The sequence below is a fragment of the Kogia breviceps genome, chromosome 14 (genome assembly GCF_026419965.1).
Source record: "Kogia breviceps isolate mKogBre1 chromosome 14, mKogBre1 haplotype 1, whole genome shotgun sequence".
Classification (NCBI taxonomy): domain Eukaryota; kingdom Metazoa; phylum Chordata; class Mammalia; order Artiodactyla; family Physeteridae; genus Kogia; species Kogia breviceps.
In genome coordinates, this window is record NC_081323.1 from 35,284,326 (window position 1) to 35,310,122 (window position 25,797).

Below are 25,797 nucleotides of genomic sequence, written 5' to 3' on the forward strand. Positions count from 1 at the left end.
ACCTCATTTATTCATTTGCCATCTTCAAATGTTTCTCAATACTTTCTCTTTTGACTTCCTGTTAAGGATAGTTGTTTTCTAGGGATAACTTAGCAAAGAAAATGTGATTAACGTTGGATACAGGGAACATTTTCTGAAGGAAGTTTGATTTTGCTTCCAAAGGTTTTGAGTAGTTTAGCTACAAGCTCTGCCAGAAGTCAGGGAAAGGGCTGGATGGCTCCATAAAGTCCCTATAAACCTGTGAGTTTATAAAAAGTCAAAAGCCAAGACTATTTTCCAGTTAGTATACCTTTCATGAGCACAGAAAATTTTATGTGTTCTAATACATGCATTTTAATTATTTTACCTGGGATAAATCAGAAATATGTTTTACACTAGCAAATAGAGAAAGCACTGAGAAGGCAAAAGTTTATTCTTTTACCTAGGCTTGCTATGAAATCCAAATACTTTGCTGAAATATATATATACTTTCAATAAATGACAAAACACAAATCTCCACCTTAAAGGACACTAAATTAATTATAGATACATATACATCTATCCCAAGCTAAATGTTCACAATTTTTACTGATCAGGTACTAACAAAGAAAAATGTAGGAAAAAAAAATTCAATCCTGAATATCCAGTTTATACATTTAACAAGAATACAATGGGGAAGCTACAAAAAAATTGAGGGAAAAATCACTCCCCTGCTGAACGTCTGACAAAAATCAAAAATTGTTTTTGGATGCCACTTGTAACTGCATTAAATCAGTGCACTTACACTCTCGTTCCCTATTAAAAACAACACTGTGTTCTTTCAGTGAGGCCTATTTATTAAAAGTATTCCCTGTGCCAAAGGAACTAGTAAAAAAACTCTGCTTTACTAACCACATTTTCTGAGTAAAGCACATTTTATAGGTACATGCCAACATGACAGTTTTCATGAGGAGTCCAAAGAGACCCACGTGCTTTAAAGCACCTGAAGTGTGGGTGTTAAAAAGGAACCAATCCACCACTGAATTCACTTTAAGATTAGCTCATCTGCCCCTGAAAACAGTAGTGGCATTTACAATTCTAATTCCTTTCTCCTACTTAGCATGATTAGCAAATCTTAATCTAGCATAGTGTTGGAATTAAAACTACTGTACTTTATGCTTTTGGACTACTGATTAAATTAGCAAAAAAGTAACTCATGGTATCAATCACTTTCTTAAGAACTTCAAAGTTCTTTACAAAAAAATCTCAACAGCCAATGACCTTTACTGAGTGACTTCTATATTATAAAATAGTAGGAGCTTTGCCTTCAAGAAGTGTGCTGTGTAGAGGTTGTAAGGCATTAAACAAATAAACTAGTGAAAGTTATACTGTGACTGCAGTATAGACAAAATAATTACATCTATCTGGATGGATCAAGGAAGACCTCATGAAGGAGGTAAAACAAAACTAGGGCTGGTACTGAAAGATAGGAAGGTATTTAAGGAGAAAGCAAGAAAAACAGATACTGGCCATGGAGAGAAAATGGTGAACAAAGTCACGGAGGTTGGAAAACAGTCGCAGTGCTTCTCGATGCTGGCTTTGGTCAGAATCACTTGGGGAGGCTCTTTATTAAATTAAACAGGCCGCAAACCAGACCTACTAAATTTAGATCTCCCAGGTTAAGTTTGAGTATTTATATACTTTTAATACCAAAGGTGTTTCTGCTGAGGTTGAGTACCACTGATTTAGGAGGTGTTTGTAGAAAGGCCAATAGGCCAGCTGAAACACAGGGCCCATGAAGGAGATAAAGCTGGATACTTTTTTTATGTCAGGCTTTGTTATATTGTGTTAAGTGTGTTAAATTCCAAGCTGAGAAGTCTTCATGATATTCTTTGGCAATGGTTGTTAAGCAGGTGCATAAATAATCAATACTTTAGGGACATTTTGTAGAAATAAAGAATACTGCATGAGGGATAAAGAAGGAGAAACTGGGAGTAAGAAGACAAGTTAGATGTCTGTGCAGTATTCCAGGCAAGAGGAAATAAGAGCCTGAACAGTGAAATAGGGTTTCTAAAAAAGGTGTAATTCAAAAGATACAGGAAAGGTAGAATTTCTAGGAATTGGAAACTGAAGAAAGAATAAAAATTGAAGATAATTCTCAGCCTGAGTAAGTAAAATGTTGGTGAGGCAATTAATAATGATGGAAAATACTGGAAAAGCAAATGTCCGAGTATTTTGTACATAATGAGTTTGAATAGGTGACCATATGCACAGTACAGGTTTACACTGGCTGATTACTAGTAGTTCCTTATATTGCCTTCCATAGTGACCCAATTTAGATGATAAATTATAATCACCATAGGTTTAAAGTACTTTTATGTTACCCTTCTGGATATGTCTACCAGGAAGTTGGAAATGAGGGTGTGAGGACAGATCTTCGGCATCAAGGAAGGGAATCCATATCTAACAGCTTATTATTAAAGTTGAGAGGATGGATGAGATCACCAACAGAACGCGAGCAGAGAGAGAAAAGAGACAAAGGAACACCTACGCTTTGTAGGGACAGAAGAGGGAAGAGGAATACAAAAACAAACAAAAAAACCAGAGTCACAAAGGGGAAAGATCATTTTGAGAAGAAAATATAATGAAATCAAGGAACTAGAAGCATTTTTTTTTTTTTTTTTTTTTTTGCTGTACGCGGGCCTCTCACCGCTGTGGCCTCTCCCGTTGCGGAGCACAGGCTCCGGACGCGCAGGCTCAGCGGCCATGACTCACGGGCCCAGCCGCTCCGCGGCATGTGGGATCCTCCCGGACCGGGGCACGAACCCGTGTCCCCTGCATCGGCAGGCGGACTCTCAACCACTGCGCCACCAGGGAAGCCCTAGAAACATTTTTAAAAGGAGGATGTCAAAAAGGTGGTCAGAAATATAGACTTGGAAGAGGAAACTGAATATGAAAAAAGAGGAGACCATCAGGGATTTTGAAGCAGTGTCAGCAGAGTAAGGAGGCAAAAATCCTGTGTGATGTTGGCAGGATAATGAGAGATAAAGAAAACAGAAACAATGATTAAGTCTATTCTTTAAGAAGTACGGAGATGAAGGGCTCTTGCTTGGTCGGTCATGTCGAGAATCAAGAGAAATAAAAAAGAAGTGAATGCCAGGAAGGATATCTACTGACTTCAGGAATGAGATAGAGTTCGGAATCTACAATGAGGACAGGGAACATATTTAACAGAAGTGAAGAAAATTGAGATGCACAAGAGGTGTGGTCCAAGTCATGGCTGTGACTCTAAGATGACTGAAGTTAAAGGCTGTGACTGAGAAGCTGCAGTTTTGGAAGACTCACCAGTGAGGAGGACACAATCACTCCGAGAGATGGAAAGGATTGGTATGCAGGTAAGACTTATAAGACAAGCTCTAAGGAAGATGGGGAAATGTCCCAGAGATGAAGAAGAGGGAGAAGATGATGGAATTAGACGATGACGATGTAAAATAAGAATTTCAAAAGAAATGACTTTGAATAGTGGTAAAAAACCAAAGTCAAGAAGCGGTCTTTCAGGGGAAGGGAACATTTTTTTGAAACTCTCTACCTCTATTACACACCCCTCCCCTTCCCTAGTTGCATCAAATCGTGACAGTAAGAGATGCAACAGGTAACAGGGAAGGTGTCATCCTCAGGGAACAGATGTCAATTAATTCAAGGTGGTGGAAAGAATGCTAAGAGAAATGTGAGTAGCATGGGAAGCTGGAACCCAAAAGTAAAGGATTGAAATGGGCTCAGTGGAAGCAGTTAGGATACGGGCCAGAGAGGAGGTCAAAACCTCAGATGGAAAGAGACACAAAGAAGAAAAGGAGAGCAGAGGAGGGCATTGCACCTAGGATTCTACCAGATGGTCACAGTTTAAAACGATGTTGGTCATGAGAGGTCGGTGGAAACCTCTGTTCTAAATAGTATAGACATTCTGAACAGATGAAAGAAAAAGAACTAGAATAACCAAATTAACATTTCTCTATTCTTTGAACATCAAAACAGATTTAAATCTAACTTTATCTCAAAGTATTTCTGAAGAAGTATTTCTACCCACCCGTGCAAATTTTTACCAGGCTTTCCCACAAGTATCATAGAATTCCAGGGGTAAGCAAATCACATTCTAGACCCCTCCCACTTCCTACCCACCATCTCATTTTTATACTATATGGGTGAAATGAGATTTAAAATAAAGTTTAGGGTTATCTTGAAAGTTGTTTTTTTTTTTTTTTCTTTTTAAAGAGGCTTCAAAAGGAAGTATGCAGCCACAGGGGTGTGGAAGTTGGGGATAATGGGGTTTTACAGACCGATTGTCTACACACACAAATGCACTGCTCCTTTTTCAATGCCAGTGGGTTGAGGGGGTGGGGAGGCCAGTCTAGGAAATTACTACCCGAAGTAATTACCCTTTTGAGTGTACATCATGGCTCTGATAATTGTGGCATTACAAAGCTGAGGCTAGTTTATATCAATGTTCCATTAAAAAGCATGGAATCACTGCTGGAATTCCACATTTTAATTTCTTAGATGTGAAGACCAATGTTAATAATAATAAAACAGTAAAGACAAGGTGAAACAAAAGTCTAACAAACCTATCTTTTAAAAATATGTTCTACAAACATTAGCAATGTCTCACACACACAGTGGGCTTCACAAATGTCTGGTGATCACGCCACTGCTGCAGACACTACCATTTGTTGAGGACTGGTCAAGCACAATGCTGTTTTATATATTTCAATCTTGTCTAATTCATACAGTAACTTTAAGGGTAGGAATTATTATTTGTATTTTTCAGATGAGCATAGTAATACTTTGAAAGTTTATGGAGTTAGATATTTTATTCATTCAACATTAACAATGATTTATTGTGCTTGGGCCTGAGTATATAGCACTGAACCATAAAGACATGGAGATTAGAGTTGGAGGAGGCAGACATTCAGATATTAAACAAAAACCAAATGAACATAAAGTGAAAAATCATGACAGATGCCATGTAACAGAAAAATATGGTGCATGAGTGAATATATCATGAAAACCTATTTAGACTGGGTGGTAAGAGAAGCCTAAGACCAAGGGATAAAGAGTCAGCCACGCGAAGAATGAGGTAGAGTGTTCTGAGAAGTTTAGTGAACTTAGGGATTGAAAAAAATGTCAGGGGGCTCAAGCTCAGTGAGCAAGACAGAGGTGAGATCAGTGAAGCAGGCCTGGATCAGTTCCGACAGGGTCTGGTAGGCCAAGGCCAAGGTAAAAAGTCTGGACTTCATTCTAGTATAAGAGAAGGCCATTGGAGGATTGTTAACAGGGGTTTGGGGAGAAGGAAGAATGATGTGTGGGGATCAGACTATCAGATTTCAATTGTAAGATGGTGGTAGTAAGAGGAGAGAGAGGAGAGATGCCAGGTATATTCTGGAGCTATAACAGAATCTTTCTTAAAGTTATATAGTTAGCAAGTGGTAGAACAAGGATTTTGTCTTCTCATGAAGCTTGAGCTCTTAAACACTCTCTTTAAATAGTGAGCAGAAAGATTTCTTCAATAACTTTAAAAAGGAGTTTCAAGTCCATAAAAAAATTATTTCATTTTACTGGTATAACAACTAGAAGACATTTTTAGGATTAAATCTCAAAACGTTTCAATGGCGCAAATGTGAATTTTTCTCCCAAGGCTTACAGACCTCTGCCCCATGATGTTGAATGATGACGTTTGGTGGTCACTAGTTAATGGCTGGAAACTATCCTGAAAATAACACTTGTCCTTCTTGTAGCTTTCAATAAATTTAAACTTGGAGTTGGCAGACAAATCTTTATGTTTGAGTCACTACAACACCTTCTCATGATCCCTTTGTGTCTTCTAAAACCCAGAATGGAAGTTCCAGATCACTGAAGTTTTTCACCAGGCTTGGTGCTGCATTTGAGACATATAACTCATGAGTACTACTACCTAGTCTACAAAGGTAAAGAAAAGCCAAGATCATTTAATGGTTTTCAAATAATTATTTAATTATTTTTAAAAAATAATCTTTGAACTATCAAAATGGCTTATTCAGAGTATACTTACCAGACTTGTATAAATAGAGACAGGTATTAGAGATCTACATTTAATTCCATAATTTTAGCCAATATGGCATAGAGTATTAGAGCTAGCTAGAAAAGCTTTCATAAATTTTAGAGATGTGTACTAACAATTAAATAGAAAAACCAATCCCTTCATTGTTTTGAAACAACAAAAAATTTGAAAAAAAAGTTTGTATTTGAACTATAACCTATTTATAGTTTTTTAAAAGTCCATAATGGAAAAACATGTCTATGAATCAAAATATGCTTCTAACTACTGAGGAATGCATGGCTCATAGCATTCAACATATAGGAGGTAATGCTACCTTTACTGTTGTTATTATTATCTAATATACTAAATATTTTACTTATGTGTTATTATCCATATCCTCCATTAAAATGTAAACTCCATGAAGGCAAGGAATTTTTTTTCTCCTGTTGCTTCACTGTTAAATTACCCCAACCTATAGAACAATGCCTGGCACCTAACAGACACTCAAAAATATTGTTCGATGAAGGAATAAAAGAATGAACAAGCTTCAAAGGGTTGTATCACTATCATCTGAGATGAACTTTGTAAAAGCTCTTTGCAAACTATAAACCATTCTACAAACATAGAATATTATCACCAACTTCATGATAAAACTACATTTATTAAGTATTCCACAGCCATTATCTCCTTTGCTTCCCAATTCACAAAAGAAATTGAAGTTCAAACAGATTCTGCAACTCACCCACTATCACACAATATAAATTGGCAGAATCAGAACTCTAAAAAACAACTTAATTCCAAATGTAGCCACAAGGATCTTTACTCCACATCTCCTGTCTTTTCTACACGTTGCTCTCTTCACTGGGACATGCTGACTCCAATGTGTAAAACTAAGTATACTAGAACACTCTATATACAGGGCTTCCCTGGTGGCGCCTGCCAATGCAGGGGACACGGGTTCGAGCCCTGGTCCGGGAAGATCCCACATGCCACAGGGCAACTAAGCCCGTGCACCACAGCTACTGAGCCTGTGCTCTAGAGCCTGCGAGCCACAACTACTGAAGCCCACACACGTGCCTAGAGCCCATGCTCCACAACAAGAGAAGCCACCACAATGAGAGGCCCACATGCCACAACAAAGAGTAGCCCCCGCTAGCCACAACTAGAGAAGGCCTGCACACGGCAACGAAGACCCAACAGAGCCAAAAGTAAATATAAATAAAATAAATTTATTTATTTTTAATATTCTATGTAAAATTGATATTTGAGATGATGATAAAGAACACTGTCTTTGAATTAGATAAGTCTGGGTTTGCATCCAGTTTCTACCACTTACTTGGGGTATGGCCTTGGGAGTTTAGCCAACCTTTCTAAGCCTCAGTTTCACCTTCTGTAAAATAGGATAAAAATAGTGCCTTTCTAGTTGTAAGGAATAAATTATATATTTCAAGTTGAGCATTCAACTTATACCTGGCTCTTAGCAAATAACCAGTAAATTTTATTTTCACCTTTGATGATGAAGAAATATTCGCCTAGTATTTAATATTAGAACTGATATTTGAACAGAGGGTGAAAAAAAGTGGAAAGTGTGGAAGCAAGATCAACAGACTTTCTCTGCCATTTCTATTTTCCCTCTAAACCTGTACTGATTTTCTAGAAGCTAATTCTAACAAAAGCATACTTTTTCTCCCCGTCACGGGACTGGGCTCATTATATTACTCTGCAACCCTTGGTAAAAGTTCAAGAATGTCTATTTAGATCTTCTGCCCATTTTTTGATTGGGTTATTTGATTTCTTGATATGAGCTGTTCGTATATTTTGGCCTGCTAAAAAGTAGGAGTAACAAATTTTTAAAAGATTGTTATCTTAAGCTGTTAAAATGATAGAAGTCATCTTGGTTATTCCAAAATCCCTATAAAAATTTTTGTTTCTAAGAACAAATAGATGGTTACTTGTTAAATCAAAGTCACAGAGTTACTAATGTGTATCAGTGTATGAGCACCAGGGACAGTGTTTTGGATGAATTAGGACCTGCTGGTGGAAATCATTTTTATTGGGAAAGAGAGGATGTAAACAGCCAGGTACATAGCTCAGGCAGCTAGAGTCTTCTGTTGAAGTGCAGCTACAGTCTTCTGTTGAAGTGCGACAGCAAATTGCATAACCCAGACTACTCCCTTCTAGTTGTGACTCCACAAATTAGCATGCCCTTGCTCTTTAAAAAAAAAAAGGCCTATTCTCTGATTTTATAAACACATTTAAACAAAACATTCTTATTTCCTAGTTTATCAGGTGCTGATCTTTTTTAGGTACAGGAATTTAGTCAACATGCTTCTTTACGAAATTCCTCTTTGAATGTTAATTAATATTAAAGGAGGTTAGGTCTATGAGTGAAAACTGGATTTCAATATTTATTACAGTGCAATAGTATTACCCAAGACGTGTGCTAGTTCACAAGCACATTAAACTTTCTCACTTCCCCAGACAAATTTCACAAGTTCTTCTCCAATTCTCCCCCTTTCCTTAGAAGCCCTAGACAGAGAGATGGCAGTAGGAGCCATTAAAACCAGCTGACACTTCACTTTCATTTTGGGACAAATAAGAGGGAAAAAGAGAAGCAGCTCAAATTAAATCTTTAATAAATAAGTAAAAGTAAATTTATAAGTCATTTCAAAGTAGAGGAAAATGTTTACTTGTGACAAAATGCACACATGTGAAATATTTAATGCCCAAATGAAGGAAATTAAGTGTAACTTCTTACCAATGTTCACAAATACATAAGTATCCACCAACTATACTATCCTTTAACATTAAAACACATAGGATTAAGAATCTCTTAAAAGTATGTTAATCCTGTGCTCTACTTTCAGCTAGTCTGTAGCAGATGACAGAGTAACCAATTTATTCTTTAAAAATCTTTCTGGGACAAGGAATTCTATAATATATCACAGATTTTCTTCTAAAATTCTATGTTGACCCTGAAGTGTTTTAATGTTGATATTAAGTGTAGGCATTACTTAATGTAGACACTAAAGTGTTATAGAGTTACCTTCCAGAAAGCTCCCAGTAACTACTATTATTTGTACAAAATACTGAAGAGAGACAAGATATCAGCATATTCAAACCTGTCATTCTTACATACAGGAGAGTAGTTAAAAGCACAGAGTTTTGGAGTTGAGCCAATCCAGCTTCAAACCACACTGGTTCTACTACTTACTAGCAGGGTAACTCTGGGCAAATTACTTAATCTCTCTAAACTTCCCTTTCTTAACCCTACTTTATAGGATTGGTAAGTGACTTTAAAAGTATATTAAGTGCTTAGTATTCTAGTGCCTGACACATTAGTAAGTATTTGGTGGCTACAGGCAATATATTCTAGGGGTTAAACATGAAAATTCTGAAATCCAACTTTTTAGGTTCAAAGCCAAGTTTTCCCACTTGTTCCTTATTTGGCACTGGGCAAATTATTTCACCTCTCTATACTAACAATTCGTAAATACATGAAAAAGATAGAAGTGTCTTGCACATGGGAATGATCATTTTAAATTTATCAATTATGATGATTTAAAAATTACTTCAATGAAATCTCATGGAAGCTGTAATTTAAAGAGCATATCAAAGCAATTTTCTCTTCTGATATTTTAGTTGATCAGCCTTAGAAATAAATGAATGCTATTAACTCAATCCAGACCCATAAATCTTTCCTATATACCAATATGCAAATATACATTGATCAAGCTCCTTGAGTTCAGACTCCCTAGTTTTAGGTTTCTCAGACTTGTCTGATGATACAAATTACCCAGCGATTGTGACTAGCAGGTCTGGGGTGGAGCCTCGGAGTCTGTAAGTATAATCAGCTTTCCAGGTGAGTCCTACACCAGGCAGGCTTGGAAACCCTGAATTAGTTGAAACTATGCCCAACCACAGAATTTGAAAAGAATATCTAGCAGTCACACCCGATGAACAGAATTATTGTTTTACAAGTATTATGTAATAGAGATGGGAATATTAAAGTAATTATTTTTCAACAAATATTTGGTTGAATATCACTACCAAATATTTATTAGCATATATTTATTGAGCACATATTACAGTACAATTCATAAAACAGTATATGAAGGTTAGTTGGAAAACAAACTACTTCTTAAAAATTAACATCATTTGGGAGGTGAGAGTGACAGATAGAAAGAAAGAGCATCCTTGGCAAAATACACATTATTACATGTTATCATTTGTCTGAGGAGTTCAGAAAATATTGGGACAAGGGGTCCTTTTGGTCAAGAGGTCTGGTTCTTCAAGTCTGTTATAGTTCCTTAGGACACTGCTGCCATTGTTAATGGGCTAAAAATGCTAATAACTGAAGAACATTCAAATAACAAGTTCAATACAAAAATAATCTAAAGAGTATAACCATGTTTCCTTGACCCTTCTGTCTTTAGAAACATATTATAGTTTTCCTTTCATGAGTAAAATTATCACAAACTTGGATCTGAATTTTTTTTTAGAAAATGATGAAAGGAAATAAGCTTCCATTCTTCCAAGCTGCCAACAAGCCCATCCCACGCATATACCATGTACGTGCTCAAACAAACTATGAACAACTTCTACAATTGAGGGATCTGGAATCTACATCCTGTTAGAAACACAAGCGTAAATAATTATGGAAGGAAAACCAAGTGCAATTACACCAAAAACAGCACTAATATTATTCAACTGAATGAAGAACACTTATAAACCACAGTATAGCAAATGTGCATATGTTTCAACATGTTTCATTAATTACATTAGCCAGTATGGTCAAGAATTAGTACTGTGTAAGATCCAAGGTAGTACATGGAGAGGTACAACAGTGAAATCATCAGGTAATTCTCTGTAACCTCTGGTTAAAGAATTACTAGCTACATGCATGAATTTGAAATAAAATAGATTTAAATTCAGTCATTACAGCTATTCAAATATTACTAGTCCATAGGAGCATGAGCTAAAATAAAGCAACTAATAGGTATTACTCAAAATATGACCCCAGGAAGCAGCCACAAAACTTCAGGTTGTTTAGTTATCTACTGCCCCAAATATTAGGAAAATAAAGGGTCACATAGGACTCTGATAGCTACTCCTGAGTGCTCATTGTTGATAGGTGATTTTTTTCTTTTTACCTTTTTGATTTTCCAAACTTTGCTAATTTAAAAAAGTAGTATATTCTTTTTATGACTGGGGAAGAATGATCCCTTTATTTAAGGATATTATCTGAGGGATCAGATTTATTTGAATATGACAGTAGGGCCATTTAAAAACTTTGTCCTTGAAGAGGCTGAATCATGTTCTCTCTCAAAAAAAATTTGTCTTGCGTTCTCCTCATTTTGTACAATAAAAAATACAAGAAAAATAATACTATGAGGGCTGAAATTCCATGTGCTGCTTTCAAATGTAGGTCTTTGGAAGGAGGGCTCACAGTAGCAATGCTAAATGATGATAACAATTTCACTGGTAGTGACAGAAGAATTCCTCCTATTCATCTAACGTGCGATCCCAAGATGCATTGGTAACCCAGTGAAGGCTGGCAAATGAAAAGTGCTTCTCCTCTCTGAGCAAAAGGAGAGCCAACTTTTCTACTGGATTGTCCTTAAGAGTATAGGACATAACTATAGAATGACTTTTATTACTCATCCTTTACCCTTTCAACCTCCAATTTCCCACTCCCGCCATTTTTACTTTTTTCTTTCCTACTCTCTTTTTAGCTTTGGCTTATATCCACAACCAGTTCCTTTACGAGGCCCTCTAAGACATTGCTATTCCCATGAATTTACAAAGGGACAATTGCAGACAGACCTTGGAATATGTGGAGGAGATCTATACAGCCACCCATGAAGATAAACATGGACACTTCCTTGAGCTAATCCACAATTGATTTCTTAAGGGATACTGCATTTATAAGATGGATTTAGTCATTTTCCCTGAGCCTTTCTCAAATTTCCTCAAGTACCGTGCTAAGAAAGTTACATGGTATGATAAGTCTAGGTTCCCCGATTTAATACTGTTTCAGAAGGCAGTAAGGATACACAGGGCAAGGAATTCACTATGAGTCTTTAAAAATAATAACACCCATACAGAAAGGCATCTATCAAAGTGAGTTCCATACAATGATCTGGACAAAGTCAGCAGATGTAAACCGTTTTAATCCATAGCCTTTAGCTACTCAAGATCCAGATTCCATTGCTCACTGCAAGGCTCACTGCAAGACTTCAGCTAACTAAGAATCAACACAAGGGAACTCACCAATGTCTAGTGACAGAGCTCTCTGAGGTTCTCAAACCGAGAGCTGTTTGCTTTGGGTTTACATAGCCGATGCCATCACCATGTTCCAGTCCAGAAGTTTTTATTACAGCAAGTTTACCTCTGGGCAAGCTGCAGCAATCGGCACATTGTGATGGCAAATATACTGACTGTATTTTCTTCCTGAGCAGTATATAGCACTTGGGCTGCTCCTGAGAAGGATTCGTGAAACAGCTCCAATCAACACATTATAGCTGGAACAGCTAGATGTAGCACTCACAATTTGTATGCTTTAATTGTCAAAATAGTTTGCTTTTCAGATGAAAAGCAATTTAAACTTTCAGTTAAACACTCAACTTTAAATTTCAGTAATATCATCTAAACTAGTTTATCAACTGATGGGAAAAATAATCACACTCTCCCACCAATGACATCCTTTTGAGATATAACTCAATTGTTACAAAAGAAAACCCTAGAAATGGATACAACTGACAAAATAATTTACCGAAATGAATCACCAGAAGCAAAGTTAAATAAGAAAAATTTTTTCCCAAAATTTCAAAGACCATTGTTAATTTTGAACGTTCTTATTGAGTTTATGTCAATCTAAAGTTTTATAAATGGTATGTCTTCTGAAAGTTGCTTAGTTCTCTTTCCAGCTTATTGTTTTGTGATTTTCTGACATATTCACATACTAACCTCAAATTTCATAGCTCTAAAAGGAGCTTGACAATTGTTATTCTAGACTATATCCAAAAAACATAGTTTCTCAAATCAATGAAAACAACTGGATAATTCCTACAATTTTATTTAAAGAAAAGATGAGCAGAAGAAGCCCACATAATCCTCCAACTTAATTTTTTAAAAAGCCAAATTTCTTTGAAGTGCCTGTCCCTCATGTACCCAGATTATCAGTTTAGGACAAGATTCAAGTGTCTTTCACATTCCTCACCAAAATTCAGAAGCACACATGCAAAGGGGTGAATCTTGAATCAATATTAAGATTTCAAATTTTATGTCAAGTTTATTACATAAGTGGGGAGGGTTTCTCATTCTCAAATTTTGTGCTAAAATGTTCAAATTCATGGTAAGCAACTAACAATATCTTCCCTAACATGTACACTTGTACTTTACCTCCTTCTCTGATTCATAAAATCCCCTTCCTTTCCTCTCAATAGTCGATAGTGTGTGTGTGTGTGTGTGCGCGCGCGCGCACGTGTGTGTGGTCCATGGACCACACACACTTTGAGTAGGACAGAATGGCTAGGTTCCAGCTGTAGGAATCCAACAATATCTGACTCAGGTCCAACTATTGATTTGCTACCAGTTAGTTGTATTTGCCCATGTAGCATAAATATCCAAGGGGCATGTGAGACTTTGACAAACTGGCACCTCTGGGATAGCTCCAGCAATTCAGGGCTTCCTATTTATTTGACCTTCATTTTGTCAACCCAATATGAGGAGAGAATATTAGGGCCATGTTCACTCTCAGCCTTTCTGCTCTTTAAGATCTATCTGACTGCTGTTTTGCTCCCCTCCATGACTTGTCCTCTTCCTTATAAGAAATTTAGCTTATCCCTGTTTGGGAAGGAGGAGCTGGCCTGCAGACGCTTCAAGTATCAATTGCCAATTGCCTTATGTCAAAATTTGTCTTACTGTGAGGTGCACTCCTGTGTAATTTTCATCTGATCATGATTTCAGTAAAGCATTTAACACTTTTTAATTATATCCTCCAGGACCAGATGGAGAACCCCAAGCTGCATAGTAATGTTATCAGGCAGACTGAATAACAAAACCCCAAATTTATCAGCAACATCCTGGAGAGAGGTCTCTAATAGCACATCACAGGACTCTGCCCCCAAGCTGAAATTTTTCAAGCTTTTTATTAATAACTTGAATAATGATACACAAAGCCTTCCTACCAATAACTGTATCTTAGAGGTAGAATTAAAATGTTTAATGTCAGAAGCAGATTTCAAATTCATGCTTTCATACAAGAAAAAATATTATTGAGTGATTATGATATGCTAGGTGGCAAACCTTGAGCAATATACAAATAAAAAATACAGTGTGTCTTCAGAAAATTTATGACCTAGTAAAAGAGATAAAGAAATAAATGATTAGTCTACCATAGATTTCTTAACAGAAATTCTATAGGTCAGGAGAGAGTAGAATGACACACTCAAAATATTGAGAGATTAAAAACTGTCAGCCAAGACTACTCTATCCAGTAAAGTTATCCTTCAGATATGAAAGAGAAGTAAAAGCTTTCCCAGACAAACAAAAGCTGAAGGAGTTCATCACCACTAGACCTGCCTTACAAGAAATGTTGAAAGGAGCTCTTCTACCTGAAATGAAAAAGCAAAAGTACACAAAACTTTGAGTGAGGTGATAAATAGACAGAATCAGAAAATTGCAACTCTCTAACAGAATAGGTTGTTAAACACTTGACCACAGCATAAAGGTTAAAGGAAAAAAAGCACTAAAAATAACTATAGCTACTTTGATTTGGTAACAAACTCACAACACAAAAAGGGGTAATGTGAGACAACAAAAACATAAAAAGGGAAGAGGAAAAAGACAGAACCTGTATAGGCAAATGAAGGTAAGCTGCTATCAACAGAAAAAGGACTATTTTATCTCTAAGATGTTTTAAAGAAACCTCATAGTAACCACAGAACATAAAAACAGAGGAGACTGAGAGAAATAATCATAGAAAACGACCAAAAATAGGGCAGACAAAAACACCAGAAAAAAGAAAAATGGAGATACAGAACAACCAAAACATAAAATGGCAGTACTAAGTCTTCATCTGTCAATAATTACACAGGATGTAAATGGATTGAATTCACCAATCAAGATATGCAAAGTGGCTGGCTGGATAAAAAAGAAGATACAACTATACGCCACCTCCAAGAGGCTCATCTCAGTTCTAAAGACAAACATAGGCTCAAAGTGAAAAGATACTCCAAGCAAATGGCAGCCAAAATAAAGCAAGGGTAGCCTTACTCATATCAGACAAAACATACTTCAAGCCAAAAAAGGTAACAAGAGACAAAAATGGACATTATAAAATGTTAAAAGGAATAATCCATAAAGATGACATAACACTTAATATATATGCACCTTACATAGAAACAACAAAATATATAAAGCTACTATTAACAGACCTAAAGGGAGAAATTGACAGCAACTCAATAATAGCAGGAACCTTTAACACCTCTACTTGCATCAATGGATAGATCATAAAGACAGAAAGTCCACAAAGAAACAGCAGCCTTAAATGAAGCATTAGACCAGATGAACTTAAAAAGTTTTATACAGAACATTCCATCCAAATGCAGCAGAATACACATTCTTCTCAAGTGCATATGAACCACTCTCAAGGAGAGACCATGTGCTGTGACACAAAACAAGTCTCAATAAATTTAAGAAAATTGAAATCATATCAAGAATATTTTCTGGCCACAATGGTGTGAAACTAGAAATCAACCACAAGAAGCTAGCTGGAAAAAAAATCACAAAATTTGGAGACTAAACAACATGCTACTGATCAACTATTGGGTCCATGAAGAAATCAAAGGAGAAATAAAAAAATACCTAAGACATATGAAAATGAAAATATGACATACTAAATTCTATGGGATGCAGCAAGAGTGGTACTAAGAGGAAAATTTATAGCAATATAGACCTACCTCAAGAAACAAAAAAATCTCAAATAAACAATCTGACCTTACACCTAAAGGAACTAGCAAAAGAAAGACAAAGCCCAAAGTCAGTAGAAGGAAGAAAATCATAAAAATCAGAGTGGAATTAAATGAAATAGAGACTATAAAAGATTAGTGAAACTAAGAGTTGGTTCTTTGAAAAGACAAACAAATTGAAAACTTTTAGTCATACTCACTAAGAAATAAAGAGCAAAAGCTCAAATAAAATCAGAAACCAAAGAGAAGTTATAACAGACATCACAGAAATTCAAAGGATTACAAGAGATTTATGAACAGCTATATGACAACAAATTGGACAACCTAGAAGAAATGGATAAATTCTTATGATCATATAATTTTCCAAGACTAAATCAGGAAGAAATAAAAAACATGAAAAGACCAATCACTAGTAAAGAGATTGAAACAGTAACCAAAAACCAAAAGTTCAGGACCACACAGCTTCACTGGTGAATTCTACCGAACATTCAAAGAAGAGTTAATACCTATCCTTCTCAAATTCTTCCAAAAAACTGAAGAGGAAGAAATGCTTCCTAACTCATTTTATAAGGCCAATATTACTCTGATACCAAAACCAGACAAGAACAACATAAGAAAAGAAAACTATAAGCCAATATCTTTGATGAACATAGGTGCAAAAATCCTCAAGAAAATATTAGCAAACAGAATTCAACAAACATTAAAATGATCTTACACAATGATCAAGTGGGATTTATTCCAGGGAAGCTAGTATGATTCAACATGTACAAATCAATCAATGTGATACACCACATTAACAAAATGAAGGATAAAAATCATAGGATCATTTCAATAGATAAATAAAAAACATTTGAAAAAATTCAACATTCATTTGAACAACATCAATCAGTATAGAAGGAATGTACCTCAACATAATAAAGGCCACATAAGACAAACCCAGGCTAACATCACACTCAATGGTGAAAAACTGAAAGATGTACTAATAAGATCAGGAAAAGGGCAAGGATGCCCACTCCCGCCACTCTTATTCAACATAGTATTAGAAGTCCTAGACAGAGCAATTATGCAAAATAATAATAATAATAAAGAAATAAAAGGAATACAAATTGGAAAAGAAAAAGTAAAAGTGTAACTGTTTGCAGATGACATTTTATATGTTAAAGACCCTAACGACTCTACCCAAAAACTATCAGAAATAGTAAACAAATACAGTAAAATTGTAGTTTATAAAAATCTGTTGCATTTCAATAAAATAACAACAAACTAGCAGAAAGAGAAATTAAGAAAATAACCCCATTTACAATTACAACAAAGAAAGTAAAATACCTGGGAATAAATTTAACCAGGAGGTAAGAGACCTGTACACTGAAAACTATAAGACATTGTTGAAAGAAACTGAATAAGACACAAAAACATAGAAAGATATTCCATGCCCAAGGACTAGGCATTTTTTAAATTTCCATATTACATAAATCAATCTACAGATTCAATGCAGTCCCTATCAAAATCCCAAAGACAGTTTTCACAGAAATAGAACAAAAAATCCTAAAATTCATATAGAACCACAGAAAAACCCTAAATAGCCAAAGCAATCCTAAGAAAAAATAACAAGGCTGGAGATATCACACTTCCTGATTTCAAACTGTAGTATAAAGCTATAGTAATCAAAACGGTATGTAAGTGGCTCAAAAACAGACAAATAGATAAATGGAACAGAATAAAGACCTCAGAAATGAACCCATGTTCATATGATGACTTAAATTATGACACTGGAGCCAAGAATATACAATAGGGAAAAGACAGTCTATTCAATAAATGGTGTTGGGAAAACTGGACAACTATGTGTAAAAGAATGAAACTGGATCACTTTCTTATACCACATACAAAAATAAACTCAAAATGGAATAGAGATTTAAATGTAAAACTTGAAACCATAAAACTCCTAGAAGAAAACATGGGCAGTAAGCTCTTCTACATTCGTCTTAGCAGTATCTCTCTAGATATGTCTTTTCAGGCAAGGGAAACAAAAGCAAAAACAAATAAATGGGACTATATAAAACTTAAAAGATTCTGCACACAAAGGAAACCATAAACCAAATGGAAAGACAACCTACTGAATGGGAGAAGATATTTGCAAGAAGATATTAACCTGATAAGAGGTTAATATCCAAAATATATAAAGAACTAATAGCACCCAAAAACAAAAAGAATCCAAACAACCCAATTTAAAAAATCGGAAGAGGATGTGAATAAATATTTTTCCAAAGAAGACATACAGATGACCAATAGGCTCATGAAAAAAAATGTTCAACATCACTAATTATTAGGAAAATACAAATCAAAACTGCAATGAGATATCATCACATGCCCGTTAGAATGGCCACTATCAAAAAGGCAAGAAATAACAAGTATTGGAGAGGATGTGGAGAAAAGGGAACCCTCAAGCACTATTGGTGGGAATGGTTATTGGTGCAGCCACTATGGAAAATAGTATGGAAACTCCTCAAAACATTAATAGAACTACCATGTGATCCAGATATCCACTTCCGGGTATCTGTCTAAAGAATATGGAAACCCTAACTGGAAAAAATATATGCACCCCATATTCACCACAGCATTGTTTACAATAGCTAAGTTATGGAATCAATGTAAGTACCCATCAGCAAATGAATGGATAAAGATGTGATATATACATACAATGGAATACTGCTCAGCCACAAAAAGTGATTAAATCTTGTCATTTGCAACAACATGGATGGATCTCAAGGGCATTATGCTAAGTGAAATAAGTCAGAGAAAGACAAATACCATATGAGTTCACTCATATATGTAATATTTTTAAAAAACAAACACATAGATACAGAGAATAGTGTTTACTAGAGGAAAAGAGATGTGGGGGAGGGCAAAATGGGTTAAGGGGGTCAACTGTATGGTGATGGATAGAAACTAAACTTTTGGTGGTGAGTATTCTATAGTGTATATAGAAGTCAACATATAATGTTGTACACATGAAACATAATGTTACAAACCAATGTTACCTCAATAAAAAGGAGTAGTGCAGAACAATGAAGAATCTCAAAATATAATGATTCTGATAAATGACAAAAGACTGGAGTTATAAAGCTAAGAAGTCATGGTATTTCAAGGGCCATCAATGTAGATTTTGAATTCATACAAAAGAATCATAGAAGGGACTGTGACATAGCTGACCCCTATCCTTCATTAGAAGGACCCCCAATGTACTTTATGAATGAGCCCCTGTATTGACTCTAACGGAAAATTTTGTTCTGCTGAAATGTCTTTAAATGAACTGGGATGTTTGACTCATTAAAAAAATATTTGAGACTGTACTGAACTGAAAAGGCTATAAATTTTAAAAAAAGAAACAAGTTTGATGAATATTAAGCACCAGTTATAAAAGAAACAGGGGTCTGCTGAATTCTCAAATGGTGGTGTCAGGAGGTGAGAGATCCAGAGATTAGAAAGTACATGCAGGATGTATATTCTGTTCACAATCTGTCTTTTCAATGAATGAAAGTCAAATAGAGCAAAGATGAGCTGAGGTAACTGTGAGGTCTTATACCTTGAGAACAACTTTTCTTTTCTTCTGGACATTGATCAGAACTGTGGCTTTCCAGAGAGGATATGAGAGGTATGACCACTGTGGATGTGACCACCCACCTTGGGAAAGTAAGCTCTCTGGTGCATGTGGAAACCTGCAAGGTCTATCTGTAGTCAGAGTCAGGTAAGGAAAAAGATTAACTCATCCCTCTGTACTTGCTTCTTTCTTGAGGACTGGGGCATTTCTACTGGGAAATGGCTGGTGTGATAAGATTTGAGGTAGGCATGAAAATAGATAGGTTTCATTGTAAAAATGTCCCACAGCAAAGCTATGTTCTCTAAATCAAGAAAACTGAAATGATAAGTTCTCTGCGAAATTCAATTCACTCACAACATGTTCTGCCTTTACCATAAATTAAAGCCACAGTAAGTGGCTCTAACTCTCCACTGACATATCAGAGGAAGGAAGTTTGGAATCAGAGTTAGGCTACTTACCACCTCCTTTACTAAATGTTTAACAATATTTCAGTGAACGCAGGAGAAATAAACACTTTTCACCAATTTTGAGATGATTTCCAAGTCTGGATTCTAATATATGGAAAGGGAATAATAAATTTTAAAAAACTTATATAAAACAACATGTTCCTTTTAAGAAATCAATAGATGGAAGGATATTAAAACACTCAGGTAAAGCAAGTTGCCTATTTCAAGTACTCTATCAGTATCAAATCTCAAGGCAATACCAAAATCATAAATACTTGCTATCTCTCTATGGTAGGCAGAATTCTAAGAATGGTCTCCACTGACTATCACTCTTATATAATAACCCACCACTTTGAATGTGGGTGGAAGTGACATCAGAAAGCTTACAAGCCAGAGAAGGATATAATGTATCATTGCTGGCCTTGAAAATGGAGAGGCCACAAAGAGCTCAAAATGGCTCCTTGTTGACAATCAGCAAGAAAACAGGAACCTCAGTCCAACAACCACACGGAACTGAATTCTGCCAACAATCTGAATGATCCTGGAAGGAGATTTCTTTCCCCTGAATCTCCAGATAAAAGCCCAGCGGACTGATGCTGTGATTTTAACCTTCTGATACTCTGAGCAGAGAACCCAGTCAAGCCTGAAAGACTTCTGATTTACAGAACTTTAAGATAATAAATGTGTGTTGTTTTAAGCTACTAAATGTTCAGTAATTACAAAGTAATAGAAAACTAATATACTTTCTACACTTAGTTCTTCCATCTATCCAAAGAAATATAGGTAAAGAATCTGATTTTCTGCACTGTTACAAGAAAAAGACTTAATTTAAAAAAGAAGTTAATAGGACTTCTCTGGTGGCACAGTGGTTAAGAATCTGCCTGCCAATGCAGGTGACATGGGTTTGAGCCCTGGTCCGGGAAGATCTCACATGCCATGGAGCTACTAAGCCCGTGAGCCACAACTACTGAGCCTGCGCTCTAGAGCCCATGAGCCACAACTACTGAAGCCCGCGTGCCTAGAGCCCGTGCTCTGCAACAAGAGATGCCACCACAATGAGAAGCCCGCGCACTGCAACGAAAAGTAGTCCCCGCTCTCCACAACTAGAGAAAGCCCGTGCGCAGCAACAAAGACACAACGCAGCCAAAAATAAAATTAAATAAATAAATTTATAAAAAAGAAGTTAAAAGAACACACAGATTTCATGACAGTTACCCACAGAAGATCTGAATTAAAATAAAATTCATACTTTGTAAATCAATACAAATTGAGTTCCAGAAACCAATGTTGTATACATTAAACTCCATACCTATTTCAAAAGATGAAAACATGTTAGATAAATAAATCCCAAAATATCTTAGTAAATAAAATATATGTATAATGATTTAAGGGGAAAACAATGTAACTTTTCCATTTTGAATCTTTGGTAAAATAAAAACATCCTGTTTTTAAAAGAGAAGTTGGAATCAATAGATACAGAGGTCATTTTTTTGAGCAAGGAATGACAAGGGACCAATACATCTGGTCACCATTCATTTCATAACGTTACTTTAAGGAAATCCAAAAGAACATTTCTTTGGTACTTGATCTCTACTCACTAAGGGGTTCATGAAAATGAAAAGAGTTCACAAATCCTTGGCAGTGTGATAAACCTACACTAGGAGATTTACTGTCTTATGGACTATAAGGCAATCAAACCATAAATGCCTTTCTTCCTCTGCAGATAGTTCCACTTAAAATAAATCAAAAGATGCAATATGCCACAATACTTGATGTCCTTTCATTTTCTTCTTAATATAGAGTATGTTCACATCCAAATCTCTGTTCAACTCAAGAACAGGTAGTGTCATACAGTGGTTCATATGTGAGTTCTAAAATTAGCCTTCCTCAATTCAAATCCTCAACCTACCACTTACTAAATGTGTGATCTTGGACAAGTTAGCTAACTTCTTTGTGCCTCTATTTCCCTTCTATAAATGAGGAGAATAAGAAAACATAACATCGTCAGATTTGTAAAGTCTTTGCAACAGTGCCTGAAACATATTAAGTGCTTAGTAAATCTTAGCTATTAAGAAAATTGCCAAAGCTTTTCCTTATAGTCATCTCATTTCTTTAGGCAAAATTAAACATCCTAACAATGGATACATTTTTCAAATAAAGGCCTGTGCAACATGGTGGCATACTACAAACCTTCACCTATTTCTTATCTCTGTCCCATTACTCCTGCATTACATCAGGGTCTTTTATTTAATGATCACTTATAGGTAAGACAGAAATTGGATATGGAAAACATAAGAGGGGCTCTGAAACTGGTCCAGCTGAGTCTCAGACATAAGTCCAGAAATGTAGTCTAAAACTGAACCAGTCCTTGAGATATGTAGTTTGACCATTTTTGCTTTGAATTTTACTTAAAAACATAAGTACTTGGCCAAGGAGGCCTCAAAGATGCATAAAGAACATTAGTGGGACAGGAATGAAGAGCTTATCAACTCTTTAAATTTTCCATTTGAATTAAATGTACCATTAAAAAATAAAAGAATGTTTGATTTGTTTTGCACTCTTGAACTAAATGAATCCACTATGAGGTATACATTCAAGCAGTAAAAAGCATGGGCTTTGGACTTAGACCGATTTTCAACCCCCAATCTGAATCTCAGTTTCCTCACCTCTAGAATGAGAATAATATTAGTATGCAACCTCAGGGAGTAGTTATGAGATGCACATGCGATAATGCAAGCATGCACACATAACAGACTGTGTGGTACACATAAGCTCTCAGATAGAGACATTATAACAAACGTTAGCTGTTATCATTAGTAAATTTATGTTTTACTTCCATGTGAAATCAATTTCTTCCCTGTAAAAGCTGTGGATAAGTTTCTCTCAAACTACTAGCAATCTCATTTTTATGATTTGGGAAAACTTTAAAATAGGTAAAAAAAACTATGTGTGAAGGTGCTAGAGAAGCTGCACTGGCAGCTCCAAGGCATGATTCAGATACGACACATTGCACCTGCGTGTATTATAATCCTACATTATTCTTTTGAATTTCTTTGAATAAATTTGGGAGTCTAACACGGACAGAATATGAAATGTAGGACTGATAATATGAGAATCTCTATTAATCAACACCTCTCTGTATATATCGAAAGCAAGTCTGTGCAAAAAAATTAAATCTTGGGTCAGGTGCCTCTGCTTTCTGTTCAGAGGTTTCTGCAAATAACGTTATCCGTCTACTCTACAAGGTACTTTACAAATATTAATACTCAGAACAGTCCCAGGGTTAAGTAGTTTATTCAGGGTTTTTTTCTTAAATTTGTGAAATACTAATCACATTTTTTGTGCATAAAACATAATCGAGCAGCTTAATGGATGATCGTGAAGTGAATACGTTTACACCACCATCCAGGTGAAGAAAAAGAACACTGTCGGCCTGCTCAATGTTCTGCACTTGCTTCTTCATAATCATAACCCTTGCCTAAAAGTTATTCCTATCATGACTTCATGGTTATCATTTCCTTGTTTTGCTTAATAGTTTATCTACATTTGCACCTCTTCATACTTTGGTTCAGTTTTGCCTGTTTTTGAACTTTACAAAAATGGAATCACCTACCATGTATTTATGTCTGACTTCTTTCAAGCAAACATATTTGTGTGATTCATCTTTGTTATTTATACATGTAATTTCTTCATCTTTACCAGAATATACTGTTACATTATACAAATCTACCAAAATATACTAATCCATTTTACTGCTGATGGACATATGGGTTGTTTTGAGTTTTGCACTATTGTGAATAATGCAGCTAAGAACTTCTTGTACATGTCTCTAAGTGCACAGAAGCATGCATAAATATGCTGGGTATACATGTGGGAATAGAATTGCTGAGTCTCTAGATATACATAACTTCAAATTTAGTAGATGATACCAAGTTTTTCCAAGGTGGTTGCACCCTAGGTATTATTTATAACATGCTTATAAATATGAGAATTTGTTCAAACTCTGAGTCACAGTCTACAGGCAGGGTTGCAAAACAGTTCTAGAAACTGCTGTCACTGTAACTATGAGTCACATTGATGAGCATGGTTCCAGCTATAGGGTAGGAAAATCCATATTTATTTCCATGTCCATCTAGCTAGGTTTTCATATAGATAGATGATTCCATCAGGTTGAATCAGGATGGATTATAAAACTATTCTATTGCTGTACAGGTACCATCAGTCTGAGTAACTGACAGGTCAAGAATAGGACCTCAAAATTCTGTCTGACTTGGCACCAGATCCCAGCATACTAATGAGTTTTTACAATTCCTGAATACTGGAAGCTAATGATCTAGGAGACAGTAACATGTGCAATAAAACTTTATCATCCAGTAGCATGTCGGTAGGAGGAAGAAACATATGTTCAAAAAGTCCGGTCAAGTTACAGCTCTGACAAAATACGTTTGGAAAACCTATAGGACAATTATAACCATTTTAAAGCACATCTGATATCACCTGACTTGGAAAAGCAGAAATCGACATACAAATCTTAAATTGCCTCTTGACCACTTAACAGAAAGAAAGGGTTTTCAACATGTTATTTTTTTTTTTCTGATATGCTCCTTCAGGTTTTTATTTTAAAAATTAGGGCATGATACTTTCCATATTTGTAAATTAGGACTACAAAATGGAAGGCATTTAGATAATAGAGGCAATCACAGAGATATAGTCAACTGTACCAGCATACTCACACATACACAAAAAAGGAGTTTAGGAAGCTATGTAGACTAACAACTAGCCGAACTACTACAATGTAACATGGATATAAATTACAACACAACCCCTATTTTCTCTGACCAAAGACAGTTGTGTCATATCATGCATTTAAATAAATCTCAGCACTATAAAGTAATTATGGGTCAGAAACAGCTACTACTGGGTTCATAATTAGATGAGACAGTAATAAATTGCTAGGGTTATACTAAAAAAGGAAACTTGCTTACTCATTTTCATTTATAAATAGACATTTAGAGCAATTACAAATCTTGCTAAACATTCATGTCATTTAAAAAATCAACTTAAAAGAGCTCCATCTTCAGCCAAATTTATAATATATAAGCCTTGAAAATATGTCTCAAAAGGGAAGATTCTACCAAAAGAATGCCCACTCTTTATTAGTGAAATAATGCTGGTTGCCACTATACCTTATATACATGTAAAATATACTTTACATATTTTAATATATTAAATATATTTAAATTGTATATGATATAGATTTCATACATATGATGTATTAGCTAATTTTTAAATAAACTACTTGTCTATAAAATATCTCCATAAAATATTCCAGCTCCTTTGGGCTTTTGTCAAGATTCCTATTAATGTATCAGAAATTTTATTAGCTACCAACACATAAAAGAATGCATTTTACATGCTGTTTTCCATGAACACCAGAATAAACATTTAGAGAGAATGACAAAATAGTGTCATTCAAAGTCAAGGCAAGCCTACACTGATGCTTGCTTCTCACCAAAGGTCTGTGAGAAGACTGTAATTAGGCTGTAAACCCTGGGTTGCAAGCTGTTCTCAAAAATCATTCTAGAAACTCTTCGTCTAGCAGTCCTTTTATTTATATCTTAAGAGAAATTCAATCCTCTAGTCACTGTGCTACACACACAGAAGAAAGAAATTATTCAATGACTGATTGTTCATCCTATGCTGCTTTATCATGCAAAGTAAAGAACTATATATATTTTAAAAGTTGAAAGT

General features: G+C 35.6%; 1 protein-coding gene across 1 annotated transcript in view; it reads right to left on the bottom strand.

The window, feature by feature from the left end:
- MACROD2 (mono-ADP ribosylhydrolase 2) overlaps positions 1 to 25,797 on the bottom strand; it is a 1,977,737-nt gene that overhangs the window by 1,685,596 nt on the left and 266,344 nt on the right. The gene's annotated exons all lie outside the window — the stretch shown is intronic.